This window comes from Pseudoliparis swirei, chromosome 19, assembly GCF_029220125.1.
Source record: "Pseudoliparis swirei isolate HS2019 ecotype Mariana Trench chromosome 19, NWPU_hadal_v1, whole genome shotgun sequence".
NCBI classification, from domain to species: domain Eukaryota; kingdom Metazoa; phylum Chordata; class Actinopteri; order Perciformes; family Liparidae; genus Pseudoliparis; species Pseudoliparis swirei.
This window is the reverse complement of record NC_079406.1, coordinates 19953626-19965191: the sequence shown is the minus strand read 5'-3', so window position 1 is coordinate 19965191 and position 11566 is coordinate 19953626.

Below are 11566 nucleotides of genomic sequence, written 5' to 3'. Positions count from 1 at the left end.
AGGTGGAAGCTGGTTCCATACAAGAGGAGCTTGATAACTGAAGGCTCTGGCTCCCATCCTACTTTTTAAGACTCAAGTAACTACAAATAGTCCCACATTTAGTGAACGCAGCTCTCTAGTCGGGCAATATGGTACTAAAAGCTCTTTAAGATATGATGGAGCATCACCAATCAAGGCTTTGTATCCTAAAATTCTGTGATTTCTAATAATCACGCAATATGCAACATAATAACCCAGTTTCTTTAAAAACTATTTCAGCTTTCACACCTAATATTTATTATTGTTACATACGGTCATGTTTGGGATGGTTGCCATCGACACATGGCAATGTGCCAATTTGAATAAAAGGTCAAGATTTTGAATGAATAAATTCCCACCTCCATTATCTCCATGCTGCAAGCTGTATGGAAGGTAACTCTGCATCGTATATCTTTTATTTTCCAATAGCAATGCATTTTGCAAGATGTCAACATATGTGTTTGGAATAAATGTGCAGCATGTATTCCTGGTGGATTAGTCTCGATTTAGAGGATTAACCTTATTGTGCACGTAATTAAACACAAGCATATTTTATTTGAAGCAATAAGCTGTTAGCACCTGCAAAATGATTAGGAACTCAACAACCATTCGGAAATAATTCAGTTTTTTTGACAGCACAGGAGAAGTTAGATGACTTTAGGGCCAACTTAAGTGCAAAGTGCTTGTCCAGTTGGATGCTATAAAGTGGTAGAACTGGCAGAAAGCACAATCTGAACGCTGAACCTAAACCCCACAGGGCTTGGCTCATGTCAACCAGTGAACTGTTTACACCCACAAAAGTTGAGAAGCTTGTATTGTCCTCCTAGCCCTATCAGGGACAAAGCAAACAACAAGTTGACAGCAAGCAAAATCATGTCAACGCACATCTACTCCACCGAGCAAAAGGGATGTGCTCTGCTGTTTCAATAATGATATCTAAACACTATAATGAAAACAATTATATTTTTGTCAATGTTAAGTTATTATGTGTGCACTAATAGAAGTGATAGTCGGAAGAAAAGACCAAGGGCACAGATCCTCATCCATCCTCATTACTAATACTCTTTCTGTAGAAACGGAGGTATGATGAAGGCCTATCTTCAGGGAAAATACTGTTTCACATCAATGCATCAGTAACTCCAAATTGCAAGTGAATTGGTCATATCCCCTTTGGTAGACTCCTTAGAGGGTGAATAACTCCAAATCACATGAGTCATTCTGACTTTAGGACAAATTCACTGTCATAAGCCACGTATCACATTTTTCTCCAGTTTCGTCATTTGTGTTTTATTATTGCATTATTTTTGTGAAACTGCTGTGATTTATCTCCTTTTCTCGAATTTTTCCCAAGCAATATATAATCACTAATAATCAATGTATCTATCACATGCCATTCAGTGTTCAGCCATGAAACTATCACAAATTTAGTAGAATAAATGCAAGCTGGGTTTAAACTTATATGATCCCTGCATTATGTTTCCAGTTAACAATGAATGTTTGACATACTGTTGGTTATTTTTTCATAGAGTTACACCTCTTTCAGTTGCTCACTTTTTCCCCAGGTCCTGAGTTTGACACTCATTTTTAATTGCCATCCAAAAATTGGGGGACATTTGAGTTCTTGTTTTATTGTTATCATTTAATGTTTTTTAAGTGTAATGAAATTTTACCAACTAAGACCGAGCCCTTCCACTCTGGCCAGTTTCTCAGATTTAAACTCTTCATTGCAACAAGCTATCTAACACCCTCAGACTTTAAACACAAACAGCCTTTTCAGGCTGTAAGGTTCCTCTGCTAAACATCGGACACACTTGCATTTGAGCTCCTGGTTGGTTTGCTGCAGCAACTGGGTGGGATTCAGGTCAGGTTTTCAGACCAAACGCAAATAACTTGTGCTTAGAAATCAAGTAAAAATGAAAAGTTCACATCATCTATCGCTAATAAAGACTTAATCCAAAACATTCATATTTCACAGAGCGTTTTTTCTTCTTCTCTGTATCCGTTTTAACTTCTGATGCCAATAAAAACAAGCCAATCAATAAAATAATGAAGACATGGAATATGGAATACAACCCTGACTTCAATGTGTAGAGTGTGGGTTTATTTTATTTTTTTTAAAAATGAAACTTTTGGGAAGACCTTTCATTTTCTGGGAAATTTGTGAATATTCGTGTCGGCCTTGGTAGATGAATATTTTCCAATCGTTTTTTTTTCTTTCAGTGTGAAAAGTCCTTGGATCAGGCGTGATCACTGGTGAACTGCAACACAAAAGAACTACATAAAGTAGCGTAGGACATACTGGCATGAATAAGTAATTCTCTGGCCAAAGCATCAAAGGAAATCTACCATTTGTATACTCCATAAAACAAGCATGTCACGCTGGGGAGTGGAGGGTGCAAGGGAAGGATCCAAACACTGAGTAAACAGGCAAAGCCTATTTTTACTACAACAACTAATATCCAAATCTTTTGGTTTGTTTTCTCACGACAAAGCTCTTCTTTCAGTCCTTATGGGAGGAAATAGTCAACATGCCTGATTACTTTCTCTTCTTGCTCTTCCTAAGTAGAGTTTTAAATAGCTGACGTGATTACAAATAAAAAAAATTATCAAATCTTGCTCATCACTTTTTCACACAGTCATGTTTACCAGTACATTCTTGGGTGATTTGAAACTGGGCTTCCAAAATTATATGAAATCAGCATCCCAAATGCAAATATATGCATGAAGAATTATCAAACAAAAACTCAGTTAGATGTTTGACACCACTTCGCAAAAAGTAAAGGTGATAAGATCAGTGGTAGTTAGGAAAGGGAGAAATATCACTATGTAATGCACTATGTAATACAAGACTAACACTATACTGCAGCTTCAAAGAATCCTGGTTTGAATCAAATCTCCAAGACTCAGTTTCAACACAAACCGAACATTATGAGCTTTACAAAAAGTAAAGCTTATTTCAGGCATTAGAAAACATTACAATATACTCAGGATTCTTTTATTCATCCGTCCCCAGACTACGACTCTGGCGAGAGGTTCAGTTGCAAAAGAAAATCGGCTTTATATTAAGCTTAGGTTCATGGTTAAGATTTTTCCATAATTCCATTTACAGCTGATAAAAATGTTTCTTTAATTTTAAATAAATTGCTAAATTTAAAGAGCAATTAAACAATTAACCCAATTGAGCTTAAACACACCCTCATCAGAAAATCCAAAGATGCATTCGAACTTCAACAGAAATACAAATCTTGTTTTAAAGACAACTATTAAGGGAAGCAGGATTAATAGATATTGTAATTAAGTGACTGCACTAATGTATTTTCAAAAAGAAAAGTGCTTTAGTTTTGAAAAACAAAGTTGAAGTTCCCTTAACGTCATCTAAACCACAACCAGAATAATTTAGCTGCACTAAACTAATTCTAGAAATTGAAAACTGTCTGATACAAAGATCAGTTTGTGTTATTCTCTCACCATTCTTTGATGGTAGAGGACCGCAACATTTTCATTCTGTCGAATTTTTTGCTTATCTAGACAAATTGTACATGACTGTGCTGAGAGATGCACAAGGGATCGGTCAACATATGTGTTAACAATATAAGGTATTCTCATTCATGTCAGGTCTGTGTGTAATTGCAATATTTTTTGTGATCTGACTTTAACACTTCATTTTCAACAATGACAGTATAGTAATTGCTTTGAGAAGTCATGGTTGAGCTATACAATGATATCAAAATACCACTACCCTCCCCACCCACTCCCTCTACTCAGCATCCCGTCTATCTACAATGAAGTGCTATTACTGACGTCTTTCATTCAGTCAACCGTGAGCCCTATTTGGAATTGCTCGAGCACTGTCAGACCCACTGCAGTTTTCAGCATGAGTCCAGAAGAACGCAGTCTTCAGCTTTGTGTAATCAAAGAGACGCATATTGAGTGTGGTTAGGTGTGCATCAATTTCCACACATCAGATTTGTTCATGTTTGATTTGGTGCATATGGAGCTATTTTTATAATCTGGGTATTTGGGATTTTTCTAACGAGTAGAAACTCCTTAGTTCCCGATTTTCTCAATTGTACGGATATTTAGCTTTTTCAGTTTTTTCTCAATGTGACATTGAGTGGAGAATATTACGGTTTTACAGACAATTTGAAGACTGCCGTATGTCTCCCAACATCCTGAAATTGTTATCATATAATTTAGTGAATCATCCAAATACTACGCATTGACTATAATGTATAACATAATAATTAAAAATTAACTTAAACTTGATAGCGTTCACATTTTATAAAATATCACTATGGGGAACGGTCCCTGTTTTCACTAAAGGGCTGGCAGTGGCAAATGTAATTAGATGGGGAGAATTCCACCAGGTGTTTATTGGCTGCTTGCAAGGTCAGCACAGCCATGTTTAGGATGCCATTCAGGCGTGAAGAGGAGGAGCCCGGCCTGGTTGACTGGTGGTATGAGCATCGTCGTCCCCTCAGGTGACTCACATGAGATCCACCCGCACCCCTCTCTATTGTTGTAAAACTTGACAGCAAATCAAAGGGGAGCGTTGTCTGTATAAACACATTATCAGTGAGCTGTTGTGGGTTATTGAGAGAAGCCGCTTTCCTGCCTTCCCCTACGTTCTCGTCGTGATATATAGACAAGTCCATGAGATCACAGCTGCATCTTGGCATATACGACCAACCAGACTGATTAACCTTGAAGACCTTGGGTTCAGTGTAGCAAGGGAGCGGGAAGAAAACCAGTGTCAAAACGTAAATGAAACAGACCTGTTGGAGGAGCCGGAAGAGGGCCAGGCCTCCAAGATGGGAAGGGCGGGGAATCTAAAGTGAATCTTTAAGCAGTTTGTTTGTTACTGCTTTGTGCAGGCAGATACTCTAGAGAGAGGCTTCCCATCTGTCCTGCTCTCACCTTGGCCAGTGTCTGCCAGCTTGGTCCGCTTGTCACATTTGAGTCGTTGCTATGGGACTAGTCCACTGAGGCCCTGTCATAGACCACAGAGAGCAAGGCCCTATCATCAATCACACAGATGAGCAACATACACCACAGGAACCTCTCTCTCCAATGATAGCCAGAGATCTAAATTCAATTGACATAGATTTGTATGCAGAGTATAGCTGGAATCACTTCCCAAACAGGCCACTTGATTGCTCATTAGTGGCTGCCACATTGATAGAAGGCTTTTTGGCTGAACTTCAGATAAAACATACACTTAATAATAATGAACCTACATGTAATATGCTATTCCATAACATTTACAAATTATCCATCAGTAACAACTTAATGTCTTGTATAAATAGCTAGACTTGATTTGAAGTGTAAACCTGTTACGACCTCAGACACTTAGGAAGTAGGACCCAATTGCACGACCCGGGAGACAGAGATAAAGTATTTGTAAGTACTTTATTTTTCGGTTCTGCAGTGAACAAAATGAAAGCGCTCACGTAGTGAGGGATCAAAAACTTTTCAAGAGCATAACATAACCCGACCTGATCATGGCAAAAGACCAGACGAACTGACAAGGAACACTGGGAGACAGGGGAATTTAAGCACATGGTAACAAGACACAGGTGGGACCAATCAGGGGCGGGGCTGACACTGATGAGCATAGGAGACAGGTGTGATGACAGGTGAAAACAATCAGGAAGCCTGGAATGAGAGAAAGCGAACATAAATGACATGAACCTCTCTAGCATATCTGTCGGTGCACAACAGTACCCCCCCCTCTAGGGCCAACTCCTGATGGCCCAGGCTGATTGTGAAAGTCGTGGATAAGAGTCTTGTCTACGATAAATGAAGCAGCTATCCAGCTTCTAGCCTCAGGACCGTAACCCTTCCACTCTACCAGGAATTGCGTGCCCTCCCCTATTACGGACCTCCAGTAGCTTACGGACCTTGTAAACGCCACCCCTTCAAAGAACTTGGGCGGTGGAGGGGCTTGAGGCGGGAACAAGTGTGCTCTCACACACCGGCTTGATCTTACTAACGTGAAACGTTGGGTGCACTCTCAAGGTCCTGGGAGTTGCAAGCGACGACGCCGGGTTGATGACTCTGGACACTGGAAACGGACCCACAAATCTCGGAGCCAGTTTCTTTGAGGCGACATGGAGTGGTAAGTCTTTGGTAGAGAGCCAAACCTTTGGCCTGGACTGTAGGAGGGAGCGACCCTGCGATGAACGTCCGCAAAGCCTTCATCCGAGCTGAACTGGAGAAGAGACTGGCAGCACCAGCCCAAACTCTGCGACAACGCCTGATCATGGCATGTGCCGATGGAACCCTCACCTCTTCCTCGTTGTTAGGAAAAGTGGAGGCTGGAAACCATTGACACAATGGAATGGAGAGAGACCTGTGGCCGCCGAGGAAGGGTATTGTGGGCAACCTCGACCCATGTGAGGTGGTCACCCAGGTGGTCTGGTTCCGGGAGACGAGACAACGAGCGTAGTCTCTAGTTCTTGGTTCAGACGCCCGACTGTCCATTTGACTGAGGGTGATATCCTGATGACAGGCTGACGGTGGCACCTATGAGTCGACAAAACTCTTTCCAGAAGGCGGAAATGAATTGTGGACCCTGTCAGAAACAATGTCATTAGGGAATCCATGGATCCTGAACACGTGATTCATCATGACCTCTGCGGTGACTTTGGCAGAGGGAAGCTTGGTCAATGGGATGAAGTGAGCCATCTTTGAAAATCGATCAACCACTGTTAGAACCGTAGTCTTGCCTCTGGATGAGGGAAATCCTGTCACAAAATCCATCGAAATGTGTGACCAAGGACGATGGGGAATCGGCAGCGGCTGGAGCAAGCCCATCTTAACTTGAGATGAGGTCTTATTACACGCACACACCGGACAAGCCGCTACATACTCGGCCACATTTTTCTTCATGGATGGCCACCAGAAACGTTGTTGAATCCTGAACATTGTTCTTGCTACTCCCGGATGGCACGAAAGCACAGATGAGTGAGCCCAGTGGATGACCTTGGAGTGAAGAGCCTCAGGAACAAACAGCAGATTGTTGGGACACTCGCTAGGCGCTGGATTCATGACATTTGCCTCTTTAACGACTGACTCCTCTTGCCAGGAAAAGGCCCGATCACCCGGTTAAGTGGAAGGATGGTCTTGGGCTCTACCGCAAGTGGTTCGGGATCGTAAAGACGAGACAAAGCATCGGGTTTTTGATTCTGAGACCCGGGACGAAAAGAGAGTGTGAAGTTGAATCTACTAAAGAAAAGTGTCCACCTGGCCTGACGGGAGTTGAGACGCTTAGCCTTTCTTATATATTCTAGATTCTTGTGATCTGTCCAGACTAAAGACGGTTGCTCTGCACCCTCTAGCCAGTGTCTCCATTCCTCGAGGGCAGCTTTTACAGCTAACAATTCCTTGTTTCCCACGCCATAATTCCGCTCTGCCGTTGTCAACTTCCGCGACAGGTAAGCACATGGATGCATCTTGTTGTCTTCTGCAGAACGTTGAGACAGTACTCCTCCAATTCCCTCATTGGAAGCATCCACCTCGACCATAAACTGGCGCTGGGGATCTGGAATGGTGAGTATGGGAGCTGATGTGAATCTATCTCTGAGAAGTTTGAAAGCAAGATCCGCCTGGGGGTCCACTTGAAGGAACCTTAGGAGAAGTCAGAACATGCAGAGGAGCAGCAACAGAACTGAAATTCCTAATAAACTTCCTATAGAAGTTAGCAAATCCTAGGAACTGCTGAACCTTTTTCCTGGAGTCTGGTGTGGGCCACTGGGATACTGCACTGACTTTCGCAGGATCCATTTGGATATGATTAGGTGAGACTATGTATCCTAAGAAAGACACCTCTTCTGTGTGGAACTCGCACTTCTCTGCCTTGACATATAGCTGATTATCCAGTAGTTTCTGCAAAACTTGGCGGACATGGTTAACGTGAGATTTAGCGTCTGGGGAGAAAATCAGTATGTCATCCAGATACACAAACACTGAAATATTCAAGAATTCCCGCAAAACCTCATTCACAAAAGCTTGAAAAACAGCCGGTGCATTGCACAGTCCAAAAGGCATTACCAAGTACTCATAGTGACCATTCTGAGTGTTGAATCCAGTCTTCCACTCATCCCCTTGTTTTATTCTAACCAAGTGATATGCATTTCTTAAATCCAACTTGGTGAATATCTTGGCCGTTTGAAGCAGTTCAAAAGCAGATGACATGAGTGGCAGAGGATAGCGGTTCGTAATGTCATTTAGTGGACTGTAGTCTATGCAAGGTCTCAGAGACCCGTCTTTCTTTTCCACAAAAAAAAATCCCGCTCCGGCTGGAGACGATGAAGGACGGATAATCCCTGATTTGAGTGAAGAGGAGATGTATTCATCCATTGCTGTTCTCTCAGGTCTCGAAATCGAGTAAAGTCTCCCCTTGGGAATGGGGGCTCCCGGTACGAGATCAATGGGACAGTCAAAATCTCGGTGAGGAGGTAGCGACAAGGCTTTAGACTTGTTAAAAGCTTCTTTAAATCATGGTAACAGGAAGGTACCTTCTGTAGATCAGGATAGTCAGGGTGATCTATAATGATCCTACTAGAGTCTGTTGGTGCATTAACAGGTTGCAAAGTTTACACCTGCCCTTACAATCCTCTCCCCATTCCTTAACTTTCCTGAAGGCCAGTCTATGTGAGGATTGTGGATCTTCAGCCAAGGAAACCCCAAAATAATCGGGTACTGATTCGACTCAAAATATGAAATTGCATGCTCGGTATGGTCCTTATTTATAGTAATCCGTATGGGCTCAGTGCAATGGGTAACTGTGAACAACAAGCGGCCGCCTAAGGCACCGGCACTAACAGGATGAGATGGCGGGACCGTTTTTATCTTTAGCTGTTTGACTAGGCCCCAGTCTATAAGGCTTTCGTCAGCCCCTGAGTCTATTAACACACCCTGGTCAATGGTCTGATTGTTAATACAAATGTCTACCTGAGTAACAGGTCGAGGAAGGAAGACTGCGGAAACTTGCTCACCAGCGCCTCCTTTGACTGGTGAGCACGATCTTTCCCGGCACGGCGAGTTGATGACCCGCTGGCCGCAGTAGAAACAGCAACCTCCCGAGACGGCGCTGCCTCTCCTCCAGAGAAAGCCTGGTTCTTCCAAGCTGCATGGGTTCACCGGAGTCATTCGGAAGTGTAGTCCTCTGATGGTCCGGTAACATGTGCTGAAATCCTCCGCTGGCGGCGCGACCCTCCGAGGCGAATTCTGGAAGCTGGGAATAACATCCCGGTAGCGACGACGCCCCCTCTCTTTCCCGAAGACGGTTATCGATCCGGATGGCCACAGCGATGAGGGATTCCAGATCCCGGGTGTCTCCAGTGGAGCCAGCTGGTCCTTTATCGGTTCCGAAAGTCCTGTCATGAAGGCGCCACGAAGAGCCGGAACATTCCATCCGCTGTCCGATGCTGCTGTACGAAACTCGATGGCATAATCAACCACCTGACGGTTGAGCTGACGATTTGAAACAGTCTTCTGCTGGCCTCCGTAGCAGGCGATGAGTGGTCAAAAATGCGCCTCATAGTCTCTATGAAATCCGCCAATGAGTAACATAGTTCGGTGTCTCTAGACCATTCTGCAGTAGCCCAGGCTGCAGCTCTTCCCGTTAAATGAGACACAATAAACGCCACTTTACCATGCTCAGATAAAAAGCTGCTGGGTTGTGTTGAAAATGCAGATCACACTGTACCAGAAAGGCTCTGCAATTCAAGAGTCTCCGGAAAATCTCTCCGGAAGAGCCAGCCGTAATGGGGAGGAAACAGCCTGACCTGGGTCGTCAGCTGAGTATTGACAGGCAAATTCTCAGCTGTGGATGACGCCACCGGAGGAGCAGTCTGTTGATGAGTGAAAAATTATTTATTTGGGCAACCAGTTGTTGCATCTGTGTAGATAATTCTTCCTGAACCCCGGCCTGGCGCCCTCTCAGCTCTTGTATTTCCCGGCTGACTTTGTCCAGTTTTTCCTCGTGATGAAAAATCGTCACGCCCTGTACCGACAGAGCGGCGTGAAGCGTTCTTGGGTCGGCTGGGTCCATAATGTGGTCAGTTCGTTCTGTTACGACCTCAGACACTTAGGAAGTAGGACCCAATTGCACGACCGGGGAGACAGAGATAAAGTATTTGTAAGTACTTTATTTTTCGGTTCTGCAGTGAACAAATGAAAGCGCTCACGTAGTGAGGGATCAAAAACCTTTCAAGAGCATAACATAACCCGACCTGATCATGGCAAAAGACCAGACGAACTGACAAGGAACACTGGGAGACAGGGGAATTTAAGCACATGGTAACAAGACACAGGTGGGACCAATCAGGGGCGGGGCTGACACTGATGAGCATAGGAGACAGGTGTGATGACAGGTGAAAACAATCAGGAAGCCTGGAATGAGAGAAAGCGAACATAAATGACATGAACCTCTCTAGCATATCTGTCGGTGCACAACAAAACCCTAGCTAATCCAATGCAACTTTGTGTTTTGCCTTTTTTCACAGTCCAAGCCAGTTTTTAGTGCTATGAAACACAATATGTATGTATATATACATGATATATAGAGAAACCTTAAAAAAAAAAATCATGTCCTCACTTTGTTCAAATCAGGTGTGCACGTTTTTTAACAGAGACAGATGTTTTAGACTTTAAGTTTTATTTTTACTGGTTTATGGGATTAGTCGCATACAGGACTGTCTCAGAAAATTAGAATATTGTGATAAAGTTCTTTATTTTCTGTAATGCAATTAAAAAAACAAAAATGTCATGCATTCTGGATTCATTACAAATCAACTGAAATATTGCAAGCCTTTTATTCTTTTAATATTGCTGATTATGGCTTACAGCTTAAGAAAACTAAAATCCTATCTCATAAAATTTTAATATTTCCTCAGACCAAGTAAAAAAAAAGATTTATAACAGCTGAGTGTTTGTCAAGGCTCAGGAAACCCTTGCAGGTGTTTCGAGTTAATTAGACAATTCAAGTGATTTGTTTAATACCCTACTAGTATACTTTTTCATGATATTCTAATATTTAGAGATAGGATATTTGAGTTTTCTTAAGCTGTAAGCCATAATCAGCAATACTAAAAGAATAAAAGGCTTGCAATATTTCAGTTGATTTGTAATGAATCCAGAAGGCATGACATTTTTGTTTTTTTAATTGCATTACAGAAAATAAAGAACTTCATCACAATATTCTAATTTTCTGAGACAGTCCTGTATGTTCCATGAGTAGCTCTCCTCAGCTAATCAAAACCCCCCGTGGTTGCAGTGACTCACACTTTCTCACACCTTTTATTGCCATTTTGATAGTGCTATTGGTTGACTGTTGATTCCTCACTCACTAAATATGCTCTCTTTCAGTGTTTAGGACGGTGTGTCATGTTAATAGCTAACGGAACCACCCGTACACACAATGTCGAGTACATCGGCGCTTGGCAAGTTTAATTTTGTTAATTGAGTTATTATATGACAACTTCTAGCCAATTGCATGCTAGGGTTAGAAAACAGGGCTGCCTGCCAGTCTTGCCGATAAATA